At 35.7% G+C, this 11918-nt stretch overlaps 1 pseudogene; it reads right to left on the reverse strand.

Moving 5' to 3' along the window:
* Nucleotides 1-6906: 6906 nt before the first annotated feature.
* LOC124891604 lies at nucleotides 6907-11516 on the reverse strand (annotated as a pseudogene).
* Between the last annotated feature and the right edge of the window lie 402 nt (nucleotides 11517-11918).

Raw genomic sequence — 11918 nt, forward strand, 5'->3', positions numbered from 1 at the left:
TATATGTCTTAGACATATGACTTGTAAGTCTTGGTATGACGATACCAAAATAGATAATGCCATAATAAACTCTAAACATAATACTAATTTCATTCATATTTTTAGATTTTGACTTCAGAAAGATGCATGTTTAGAAAAGGTTAAAAATTGGCCTAAAGAGAGTGAGGTGGTTACCCGAAGAAGGCATGAGTTTAGACATTCATTGCCTAAAATCGTGTTTTGTCGATACAGGTTATTATGTCCCCAAAGAGGGATTATACGCTGTCCTAGTGCCCTGTTGATACAAGTCAAATGGCCACCTTAATTTTTGATGACATCATTCAAACTCACTACGTAAAGAATCAAGCTTTGGTTGCATGGAGGGCACGGGATCATACTTGGAAGGGTCTTCTTGAGCATACCATTAAACAAACTCGAGTGTGAAAGATTGCTTAGAGCCTTGAAGATTTAAGGACTCTCAAGTTTGGGCCATGCTTGGTGGTTCATGGTTTAGGTTTCCTCTATTAAGGGTATTTTGGTCATTTAGACTTATCTAAATGACACTCCATGGCTGCCCCACTTCATTAAGGGTATTGGAGTCATTTTGTCTTTCTTTTTAATATACTATATATAGTCTCTTTTAGGTCTTTACTTATTAGTTTTTTTATGATGAATATTTGAGACATTGAAAGTTCTCTCTATTTGAGAGTGTAGTTCTTAGTTTAGGGCTTGGAAAAGCCATCTTTAGTATAGGGCTTGGAAAAGCCGATATTGTACGTTGCTTAAAAATGGTGGTTGTGAGGTGAAGTTGATTCTTTAGCAGTCACTGTAATAAGATTGGTGTTTGTACTTGTGGATTTTAAGGGTCTTTATGTTTGATACACGTTTGGCTTCTTGTTCTTCGTAAGTCCTTATGGCATCTTGCCTATCCTTTAGTTTTCTTGCAATATTTGTGTTTGTTTCTTGTTCTTGCTCATGATTTTATGTGTTGCTGTCGAAGGTAAATTTCCATCTTGTTCTCGATTGTCTTTGTGTTGTTCCAACAACATCAATCTTGGGCATGTTAGTTGAAAAATCAAACAAAAAGAAGTGTTGAAAAATTAAAAATCTCAAAAAAGAAATTTGTTTTGTTTTTGTGTTTGGGCCAAAATTTGAGACTTAGATTTAGGAGATTTTAGTGTGTTTTGTTTGTTTCTAGTGTTAGGTTCTTGTTCCCTAACACTAAGTGAGTCTAGATCTTAGATTTGAGCTTAATCCGGGTGGTTTTGAGTTCACCATTATTGAGTTGAAGGTTGAAGAAACTAGTAAGACGAAGCTCAAAATTGGAAGGGCTGTTGTTGATATTGTGGCTTGAAAAACATGTGGTTGTGTTGTGGATTTTAAAGTGAGCAAAAGAAATTCAAAATCATTCAATTTGTAGTTCATTTGGTTTAGTTTCAATCTTTTGAATATTCTTGTTGTTCTACATGTTCATCATTTATTGTTGAACAAGAACATTCAATAGGTGTGGTTTGATCTTAAAGAGTGGAGAAAAGAGTGTAGTCTTTTGTTAGTCTTGAAACATATCCCAAAGAACATACAAAAGAAGAAAGGGGACAATAGGACTTTCAAAAGGACTCATTACTAAAAGGAAGTAAGGGCACATACCAAGACAAACAAAAGAGAAAAGGAGACAAAGGCTTTCAAAAAAATGTCTTGCCAAAGAGGTGCAAGGAAAGTCAAAGTTTTTTTAATTTTGAAAAAGGCTCCAATTCTTGTGTTTTCCCTCCCTTAGCTGATTTTCCACTCTTCCAAAATTAAAATTTGACCAATCCAAATTGCAAACTGCCATGTCACCAAATTGCCACGTCACCAAACTGTCACATCATCAAAGTGCCACATCATCAACATTCCAAAAACCTTGAAGCTCAAATGTCAGATTTTAAAGTTTCTTTTCTTTATTTCGTTAGTTTCGCTTCTTGATTCTAGTACTAATTAGCAACTAGTAATCACCTACTAGATTGTGAATTAGTTTTAGAATTCATTTTCGTTGTGTTTTCATTATTTGTGTGTTTTTTTTGTTTTTAATTCGTTGTAACTTTTTGTTTCAAGTTTGTAAGTAGAATTTTCTATTTTGTGTCTTGAGTCGATCAAACAAGAATCTATTCCGTCTGCTAAGTAGGATTGACATCTTATTGACTACCGGAGTATAAGCAATTTTCAATATTCGCCGCTCCAATTGTGAGGATCACAAAGGTGAGTGCATACGAGTGCTGGTTTTTACTACTTTTGTTCATTTTGTAGTTACAAGGAGGTATAAGGGGAACATGTATTCGATAGAAGCGGATTATTGTGACAAAAACATGGGAGACTATGATTGTAGTGAGGGATTTTATAGCTATGAAGTTGTTGGAGATTATGGGGGCTATGAAAATAGCCATGATCAAGGCACGGACAGATCTGAGGGTTATAGTTTTGAGGGGGAAAATGAGGTGAATGAAGTGCCTATTGCTTATGGTGAACATGTAGATGATGAAGAGCCATGTGATGGTCCTTATTATGAAGTTGGGATGTATGGGGGGTCTTACACTTCCCAAGCCGAAACTAGAATTGGTGTAAGGTAAACTCTTTCATTTTCAAAGCTTATGAGAGCTATGGTTAGAGTGCACGTGCGGAGTGTGAAAATTCATATTCTTCACCTTGTAGTACTTCTTATCAAGGTCGACATGGTGTGAATGGTTATACAGCTATAGTGGAGGTTGCTCCACGAGAAGAAGAGGGTATGCATCTCCAAAGACGAAGGGTACCTATGTGTCTTACAATGTTGATCCAAGAAGGAATGTTCACTCTGGAAAGGTAATCATTTGTGGGATACCCAGTTGCCTCATTGTGATAGATGATAGGTGCTATAGAAACTACATCTTTCCATCTATGGTTGACTATTTGAGTTTGTTTCAAGAACCTTTACTTGTTCTATATTCCTTGGATGGGTTTAAGGTTACCGAGAGGGTGAAGGTTGTCTTCTCCCAATTTGAATACCATGAGGAGGTGTGGTGTGATATTTTTCCCTTGACATACGATCATGTAAGATTGGGTGCTGATTGGTTTGCACAACATAAAGTTCCAAATGTGCAAAATTAGCCTAATATTATGAGAGACCGATGGGGAAATCATCTCATGACGTCCATTCTTCCCAAGTATCAAAGAGAAGTGCTCACTCACTCCAGTCCGAATAAAAATAAGAAACAAAAGATTGAGAGAAGTAAGGGTGTGCAAGGTAGCAATCCGAGAGTGAAAAAAAGAGAGGTTGTATGGAGTGAACTGAGGGGATTTCCACCAAACCATGCTAACTATGTTTTTCCTATTTTTAAGGACATTTGTGTAGGTACCAACATGTCAAGCGGAGGAGCACAAGGTTGAAGAGAAGTTGCTGCCGAAGCATGTGGGGAACCTTCACACCACAGTAAAAAAGAATCTACTCAAGAACTTCAAGGTAAAATAGCTAACTCTTGCACCTTTGTGCATGTGAATGATGATTGTATGGCTAGTAGCCCATTTAGTGTGAGTAGTAGCTTACCTATGAGCCAAGCACACATTACACTCTTTACCACAAGACAAACTCACGGGTTCACTCCTATTCTTTTGACCAATATTTTCAAATTTTTCACACACTTGAGATTCATTAATCATATCACACATAACCTCAAGTAGTTGGCAATTTCACACCCAAGTTGATCAACATAAGTTTCAAAAGATGGTGTACTTTCACTCAACACAATGGCTTCAACACTAGGTAGACATAAATCGATCTTACAAGAAGAGTCGATTCAGTCATCAATAGGATCAACTAGTGTATCCACATTCACAACATGGACATCATCAACAAGTGGCAAAGAATCAATGGACTTTTTCAAGAATGATACAAGTCAAATGGTCGCCTTAGCTTTTGATGACATCTTTGGAGGACAACACCTAAAGGCTCAAGACTTGGTCACCCCGAGAGCACAAGGATATGCAAGGAAGTCCCGTCTTAAGCATGACTTAAATCAATCAAGTGTATGAAAGGTTGCTTGGATGCTTACATTGTTGTTAACCCAAGAACCACAAGCCTTGAAGTATAAACCATCCTCAATTTTGAGAGCATTAAAGAGGTGTCATTAATTCAAGTCCAACACACCTTGGCCGCCCCTTTATTAGGAGTATTTTGGACATTGCACATGGTGTATTTACATACCATGGTCGCCCCTCTCATTAAGGGAAAAGTGATCTTTTTGTGTTTTCTTATAATATACTATAAGTAGGACTTTTTAGGTATTCTCTCATTAGTTGTTTAATGATGAAAATATGAGACATTGAAAATCCTCTCTCTTGAGAGTAGACCACCTTAGTGTAGTTCTGGATTAGCCATTGTAGTTTAGGGCTTGGAAAAGACAATATTGTTTTTTGCTTGGAAACGGTGGATCTTGAGGTGAGTTGATTCCCTTGACAGTCACCGTAAGAGTGTGGTGTTGTTGTTACATTCATTAGGAGTTTTTGAGTTTAATATACTCTTTAGTTCCTAATATTTGTAATAATCTATATCTCACTATCTATTTTTATCTTTCTTGCAATTGTGTTAGTGTTTGTATCTTGTAATCATTTGTTCTTGTTGAATCCAAATTTTGCGTGCATTGTGTTCATCTTGTTCTTGTTGTATTGTTGGTTTTTTGGTGTTAAAACACCTTGTAAACTCGTGATACTTGTGTTGTTGTTGTTGGCCTAAACTAGCACTCAAAGGGGCCCTCAGGTTGCTCTCAATTTATGGATTGTTTTATGTAGTTTTTGTGCCTTCCGTGGTCTTTATAGTATCATTTGGTGTCAAAGAATGGATTGAACTTGTTCCCAAAAGATCAATCTTGGGCTCGTAAACTTGAAAATAAAAAAAGGTATTAGAAAATTGAAAAATAAAAAAGAAGCAAATCTGTCCATTTTTTTGTGTTCTTGGCTGAAATTGTGTTCTTCTTCTTCTTGTTGTTTTGGCCTCGATTTGTGTCTAGATCTAGGTGTGTTTTTCTGGTCTTATTTTTTTCTAAGTGTTATTTTTATCTTCACTAACACCCTTGAATCCATATCCAAGTTGAGCATGAACATTGTTGTTGGTATTGTTGTTACGGTTTCAAGAACTTGAACATTGTTGGTGTTGTTGTGTGGGCCAAAACTTGAAGGTGTGGTTTCAGCTCGTATTGTTGCTATTTTGTTGTGGCTTTTAATCTTGAAAAGGTGTTGTTGATTGTTGTAAGTTCAATGTGAGGCTAGGTTTTCAAACTTCTATTGAAAGTTCTTGTTGTTCTAGACTATCTTCATGTCTAGTTGCAAAAAGTTTCTTCAATAGTGTTGTTTGATCCAAAAGCCAAGTAGAAAGAAGTGAGGCCTTTATTAGTCTTAAAAAAAATCCCAAAGACCTACCAAAAGGGAAGGGGGGGTAAAAATATCTACAAAGGACTTGATACCAAAAGAGAGAAAGAACACTTTTCTAGGTGTCCAAAAGAAGAAAGGGCCACCAACCCTTTAAAAAGGTGTCTTACCCAAAAGGTGCAAGACAAGTCAAACCTTTTTTAATGTGACAAAAGGGCTCCAATCTTGATGTTTTTCTTCCCCAAGGCCAAAATACACTTTTTCAAAAATTAAAAATTGAACCAAAATTTCAAAGTTGAAAAAATAAGAACCTTTCAAAAATCGCAACCAATCCTAGACCACCACATTACCAATTTTCATACAATACCAAAAATTAGGGATTGACTCTTGGATTCTTAGTTTCTTGTTGTTGATTCTTAGTTTCTTATTGTTGATTCTTAGTAAATCCATATGCTGGCCTAGTGCGTTGTGGCATATCAGAATCAGAAACTCCAACCCTTGCAGCAAACTTGGGTTGGGGGCTTGACTGCTGAGTCAAGGAAGGACTCCATATAGCCCGTGGAGTTGTAGAATTATAGGGTGTATCACCTAGCTTAGAAGTAAGACAAAGATATTGCGTTGAGATCTACAAAAACGTTTTAAAGTCTATTGATTATGCCTATGAATTTTCAAATGTTTTATGATGACATGTCTTTTATGAAATGCTTTATTAGTCTATATATATAAGTAGTATTTTTTGGGTTGCTCTACATACTAGTACAATTGTATGGACCCCCTATATTTCTGGATCTGAGGCTCAGTCCAGGGGTCCCACTAAACAGTAGATTGATTTGTCAGAAGTTTGCAGTTGGTGAGCCTCTCTTATTTCAGAAAGCCTGGTCATGAAACTTGTCATTTATTTTAGCTCATGGTCCAACTGGGGGCCTTGTACCTGTTTTCAGACAGATGTTGATTTCAGTATGGTTAGAGATATCGCAGACTAGTGTTAGATGTTTTTTATCTTTATGAACTTATTTCAGTATTGTGTAGTTTGGAATAAAAGTTGACCATGATTCTATTTGTTATGTTTTTCCGCATTTTCTTATAGTGTATGAATTGTGTTTATGATTGCCAGTTAAAGAAGGGCTCTCGGGCCTTCATGGTTTGGGATGCCCTTAGTTCGGGTAGTGACATTTTCCCACATGGAGATTAACTTTAATGAAGCAATATCCCCAAAAATTTCTGGGATCTCTGTAATCTTATTACAATATTTTATTTCTAATTCCTCAAGCACGGGAAAGAATTCATTTGTAATAACCTACCATTCAGAAAAGACACTATACAATCTCGGCAATTTAAGATTCTTGAAGGTGACTCATTCCATGTTCCATCTTTTTCCACCATGGATTCTTGTGCCTACTAGTTCCAGCTTTTGATGGTTGCGTAGTGATGTCCCAATTCTTGACAATTCATCTAATGTCAGATCGAACCTATCGAATACCACTTATTTCAAGCTCTAGGGGAAGTGAAAAGCAAACTTCACTGATGTACATGTGTACACCATGGGCACCAAAATTATGCAGAGACTTTCTCAAGTTCACTAAGGACATCCAATCTTGAAAAATGAAACTGATATGCTGCTTCACAATCCATGAGGAATTCAAGGATTTGAAGATTGGGAAACCTTTTCAAAATATTCTTTGAGTCTACCCAACAGGAAACATTGAGAAACTTCAATGTAGTTAGATTATCTAACTTTGTTGGTTTGTTAATATCCAAATCAAATATAGAACAATTGTCAATGTTCACATGTCATAGCTTTGCAAGACTTCAGATAGTAGGGGATAATGCTATGTCTGGTACCCAATTACTCACCTCCAGAGTTTCTAGATTATAGAGGTTTGAAAATGATGGAGGGAGATGTTTTGCCTTCGGAATGATTAAGCACCTCAAATGAACAACCATGCCTATTTCATTCAGCAAAGTATCTGTCAAAGTTCCCTTTTCTATCAATCTTACTCTCCTCAGATCCAACCTTTTAAGAATCCTTTAGTGTCTAAGGTGATAGTTATAGGTAAGGTAGTTACATTCCAAAGAGAGAGGTATTTAGTAATAAGGATTTCCCTTTTTGGATTGTAAAAGAAACAATTATCAGTCAAATGAAGGTCTTCATCAAAAAGAATGGTCTGTCTATGAAGCATCAGATCTGAAGAAGATGAGGAAGAGAGAACAATTAAACTTGTCAAGACAGATAACTTTTCCTTTCTAGCTTTTATCGAACAAAAATCATGCACAAGATTATGAATTTGGCAACTTTGTTCCCTACCCCCTCTCACTATTACCAAGCTACTAGCAATCTACATAAATCTCCAATACTTTTTCCACACTTTTTAAATCACTTGGTTCCACAAGTCCTTCATCACTCCATAATTATTTTAACAAAGAGATGTCAATATCTTCGTCCTTTGGATAACTTGAAAGGTACAAAAAGCACGGCTTTAGGTGATCTGATAAATGATCATAACTTAATTGTATAAACTTCATCACTTCCTCTTCATCCATAAAAATAAAGGAACTCAAATTATTGAGAACTTCAAGCCACAAAGCCTCTTTATTTTCCATTCGTGAAATGACTCCATCTATCAAATCAAGTACCAAAAGAAGCCCATCACACTTTTGGGATATTTTTCCTCCAACATCCTTTAGTTCATCAGGGCAGTGTTCTTCTCCGAACACCCTTTTCTGTAACAACTCCCAACTTTTTTCCGGTCTTAGCAATCGAAGATCAAAAGGAACACTATGGCATTTTCCATGCAAAGCCACTTCCTTTCTTCGACTTGTTAAAATAACTCTACTTCTTTTTTGAAAATCAGATGGAAAAGGCCTTGTTAACTCATCCCATGAGGAAGTATCCCTCAAGTCATCCAATACAATTAAGTACCTTTTTCCTAACAGTTGCTTCCATAGATTATAAGCAACATTGTCGTCTATGTTATCCTCATTGAATATTTCTTTCACACCAATAATTTAATTGAAAATTTTCTGCAACAAATTTTTCTCATTATGTTTCTAGTCGAATGTGTACCAAGCACAAACGTCAAAATGACCAACAATAGACATATCATTATATACTCTGTAAGCCAAAGTAGTTTTTCCAATCCCTGGCATACCAACTATGGAAATAACATCTATCTTTGTTGGTCCACTGGTGAGCTTCCTAATTATCCACTCAATCTCATCCTCAAAACCTATAATTATTTTACCAGCTTTTTGGGAGAGTTAGCGAAAGCGATACTCATCTTCTTGGAGATCTTCTCTTGTACCTCTTTTTTGAATAGCTTGATCTTTTCTATGGTATCAAGAAGTAGGAAGATAAGCTGAAAGATACCATGATATCTGGTAAGAATTGAGTTACTTGCATTTTCCGAATCATATGCCACATCTAGAACACGAGTCCAAAGATCTCTATGCAATTTCTGTACCACTTTCCCGAAGAATGATCTTATGTGTTCTAGGTCTTCTTTTACCTTATTTTATCAAATCAACTAAATAAGCATTAGAATTGAGCAAGTCATTTAATTTTTTGAGTTGAAGAGTCATGAAGATCGGTCCATCACTCACGGAGAAGCTGAGCTGAGATGAGTCTGCTAGGGCTTTCAAGAAAACATTCTTGAGATCTTTTCTTAGGAGTTCAATATTTTCCAATAAGTTTAGACTTGCACCGCGTGTTTCTTTGATATTTTCTTCTAAGTGGCGAACAAAAACGGATGCCTCCTTGGTAAGTGCTCCAATAAGTTCCAAGAGAACAAATAATTTTCCATGATGAATAACGTCCTTGGGCACATCAGTAAGAATAATCAATAGGAACTCTATCATGACATGAATGTTTCGAGATGAGGTGCTAGGAATAATAGCATTAATCATGTGCTGTTGTAGATGAGTCAGATATTCTTTAAGAATGTCTGGAGATACTTCTAGGAGCTTCTTAATGAAGCATCCAACTTATGCTGACTTTGAAGCTTTCAAATTTGTAGAACAAATGTACATAACCTCCAGTAAAATCGGAATTATCTTCAAAAGTAGATGGACTAGCATGGAATTGATGTGAGAGACTTCAATGATCCGCTTTCTCTGCTTGGTTTATTTCATATCCTCCAGTAAATATGCTAAAAGGCTAATACAGAAGTGTCCTACTCTTTCAGCCATAGGTTGAAACTGAGATAAGACATATTAAATTGTCTTACGCTCAATGAAACCATTTACTTTCAGCCCATGGAAATCCCTTAAGTTGCCAAATACATTCTGAAGAAGCTCATATTGAGTCATTGATAGCAAAATCAACTCAGCACGAACCTTGGGTAGATAATGGAGATTCACAAGGAGCGCATCCAAAAGTTCAACCAACTAACCCTCAGTCATGGTGGCACTTGATTCAGATTGATGATCCGAGATGACAAAACTTTTGATATTCTTAAGGAGGCGAGGACCGACATTATCCTTTAATTTAACCAGTATATCATCTCCACTCTGATGAAAAAGTGACTGAACCAGACCATGAACCTCATATGATATACAAGACATTTCGGCATTAGAACCATCCGAAATGTAATAACAAAGTTGTAAACATGCCGATAAATTTGTCAGCTCCAATTTCAATTTTTCAAGAACAGTTTGATCCTCTTCAATCTTTAACCTCTCTATGAAGAAATAACGAAGATTGACAATGTCCTCACGAAGCACAGAAGATGACACCTGCTATGAGACCAAAAGTGTATCAAAATTCTCAGTGCCACATATTCATCGTGACAAATTTTACTTTAATTTAACAGGCAACTAACGTTAGTATAGAGAGCCTTCTTCAAAATAGTCTATTTCATAAACTAAAAGTTTATCCTGTACTTACTATTTTATCAAAAAGCAAGAGCTAAATTTCTTAGAAGGTCACTCAATTGATAGAAATTGTTCGAGAAAGTCACTTTTCTTTGTTTAGTAACAGAAAAAGCACTCTAATTTTAACATGTACAAAGTTACTCTACACATTCAAGTGGTATTTCAAGTGGTTTTAGATAATGTGGCATTCAGCAATTAGACTTCAATCTCCTGTAGTGTAGAAATTAATTAACTTGTTTAATTTGCAGTTAATTTCTCCAAGCGGAAGGTAACCCCTTGGGCACTATTTTAGGGTTGATTTAGGTCCAAGTGCTAAATTGTTATAAGCACTATTTTGTACATCAAACCCAACTATAAAAAAACGTCTTATCCAATCTGAATCCCTGCTCATTCTTTCCCTCTTTCCATGTATGGAGTTTGTTTTCACTAGTCAAACCAAACTAGTTTTTCCTTTAAAGTTGTCAAGATCTGATCATGTATAAAAAGTACGTAAAATTTCATCAGAAGAGAAATAGAAAAAAGAACACAAGAAACTAAAGAAAGAAGCACAAAGCATATAGTAGGATACAATTTACTGCAGATATAGCCAGACAACATCGGGTATATTATATGTTCTCCGTAACATAATTTAGCTGTAGTAGTCCAAAATTACTCAGACAAACTATGACGTTATAGAGAAATTTGATTGTACTACTTTGTTAATGCATCTATTTATAGACTTATAATTAAAATATTAAGAGACAAAATTCTAATCATGTTTTCATAATTTGGTGCAAGAATTAATTTTAAAATAAAAGAAAGTTCAGCAAAACCAGCCAGGATTAAGCTGAGTGAAATAGGAAAAAATGGGATTCAGTGAGAAGTTGAAGTAAATGGTTAAAGAGGAACTTCAATAATAGAAAGAAGAATCAAACACACTCACAAAGTTAGTGATGGAAAAAAAATGATAATAAAGTTGTGGAGGTGAGAAGATGGATTGATTACTTTGGTTTGCTTTTTTGATTTGTTTCCTTTCTTTTTATTTCGCACTTGCTTATGAGGCTTGACTAAATTAGATTCTTCCCCTTTGATTTGCTTTTTTGATTGTTAAATTGACTCAGGTGTACCTCATTGCTTCCTTTCCCTTTTATTTTCAGTTATTTTGAGGCTTGACAAATTCATATTCGCGTCCAATCTACATGTGGTTTTTTCGTTTTCTAGACTAAAACCTTAGATCTTTCGTTAAAGGTGGACAATTAGACACACACGTCCTTCACGATAAATCTCACGCGCTTTGTCATGTAGGACACGTGCATCTCACATGATTATTTATAGACTAGATTTCAGAAATTGTGTGTATTGATTAAAGAAAAAAGATACAAGTTACACGTAAAAGTCATTTACCCCTCAATTTTTTGTCTGCTTTGCTTAAAACCTTTGCAGCTCAGACCAAATAAGAACCTCATCTAATCAGACATACACCTTTTGTTATAATGTAGAACAATTAGTTTGAAATCCACTACAACTGTAAAGGTGTTGAGATAAGCCCACTAAGGGATCGTTTGGTGTGAGGTGCTAAAGCAAATAATTTCAGGATAAAATAATAATCCCGAGATAAATTTTTTTAATGCATGTTTGGTTGGAAATATTTGGGATAACTTATTTCGGGACTAATAAATAGTATCGGGATAAGTTATCCATACAATTGGTGGGATAAC

Source organism: Capsicum annuum, unplaced genomic scaffold (assembly GCF_002878395.1).
Source record: "Capsicum annuum cultivar UCD-10X-F1 unplaced genomic scaffold, UCD10Xv1.1 ctg3848, whole genome shotgun sequence".
Classification (NCBI taxonomy): Eukaryota; Viridiplantae; Streptophyta; class Magnoliopsida; order Solanales; family Solanaceae; genus Capsicum; species Capsicum annuum.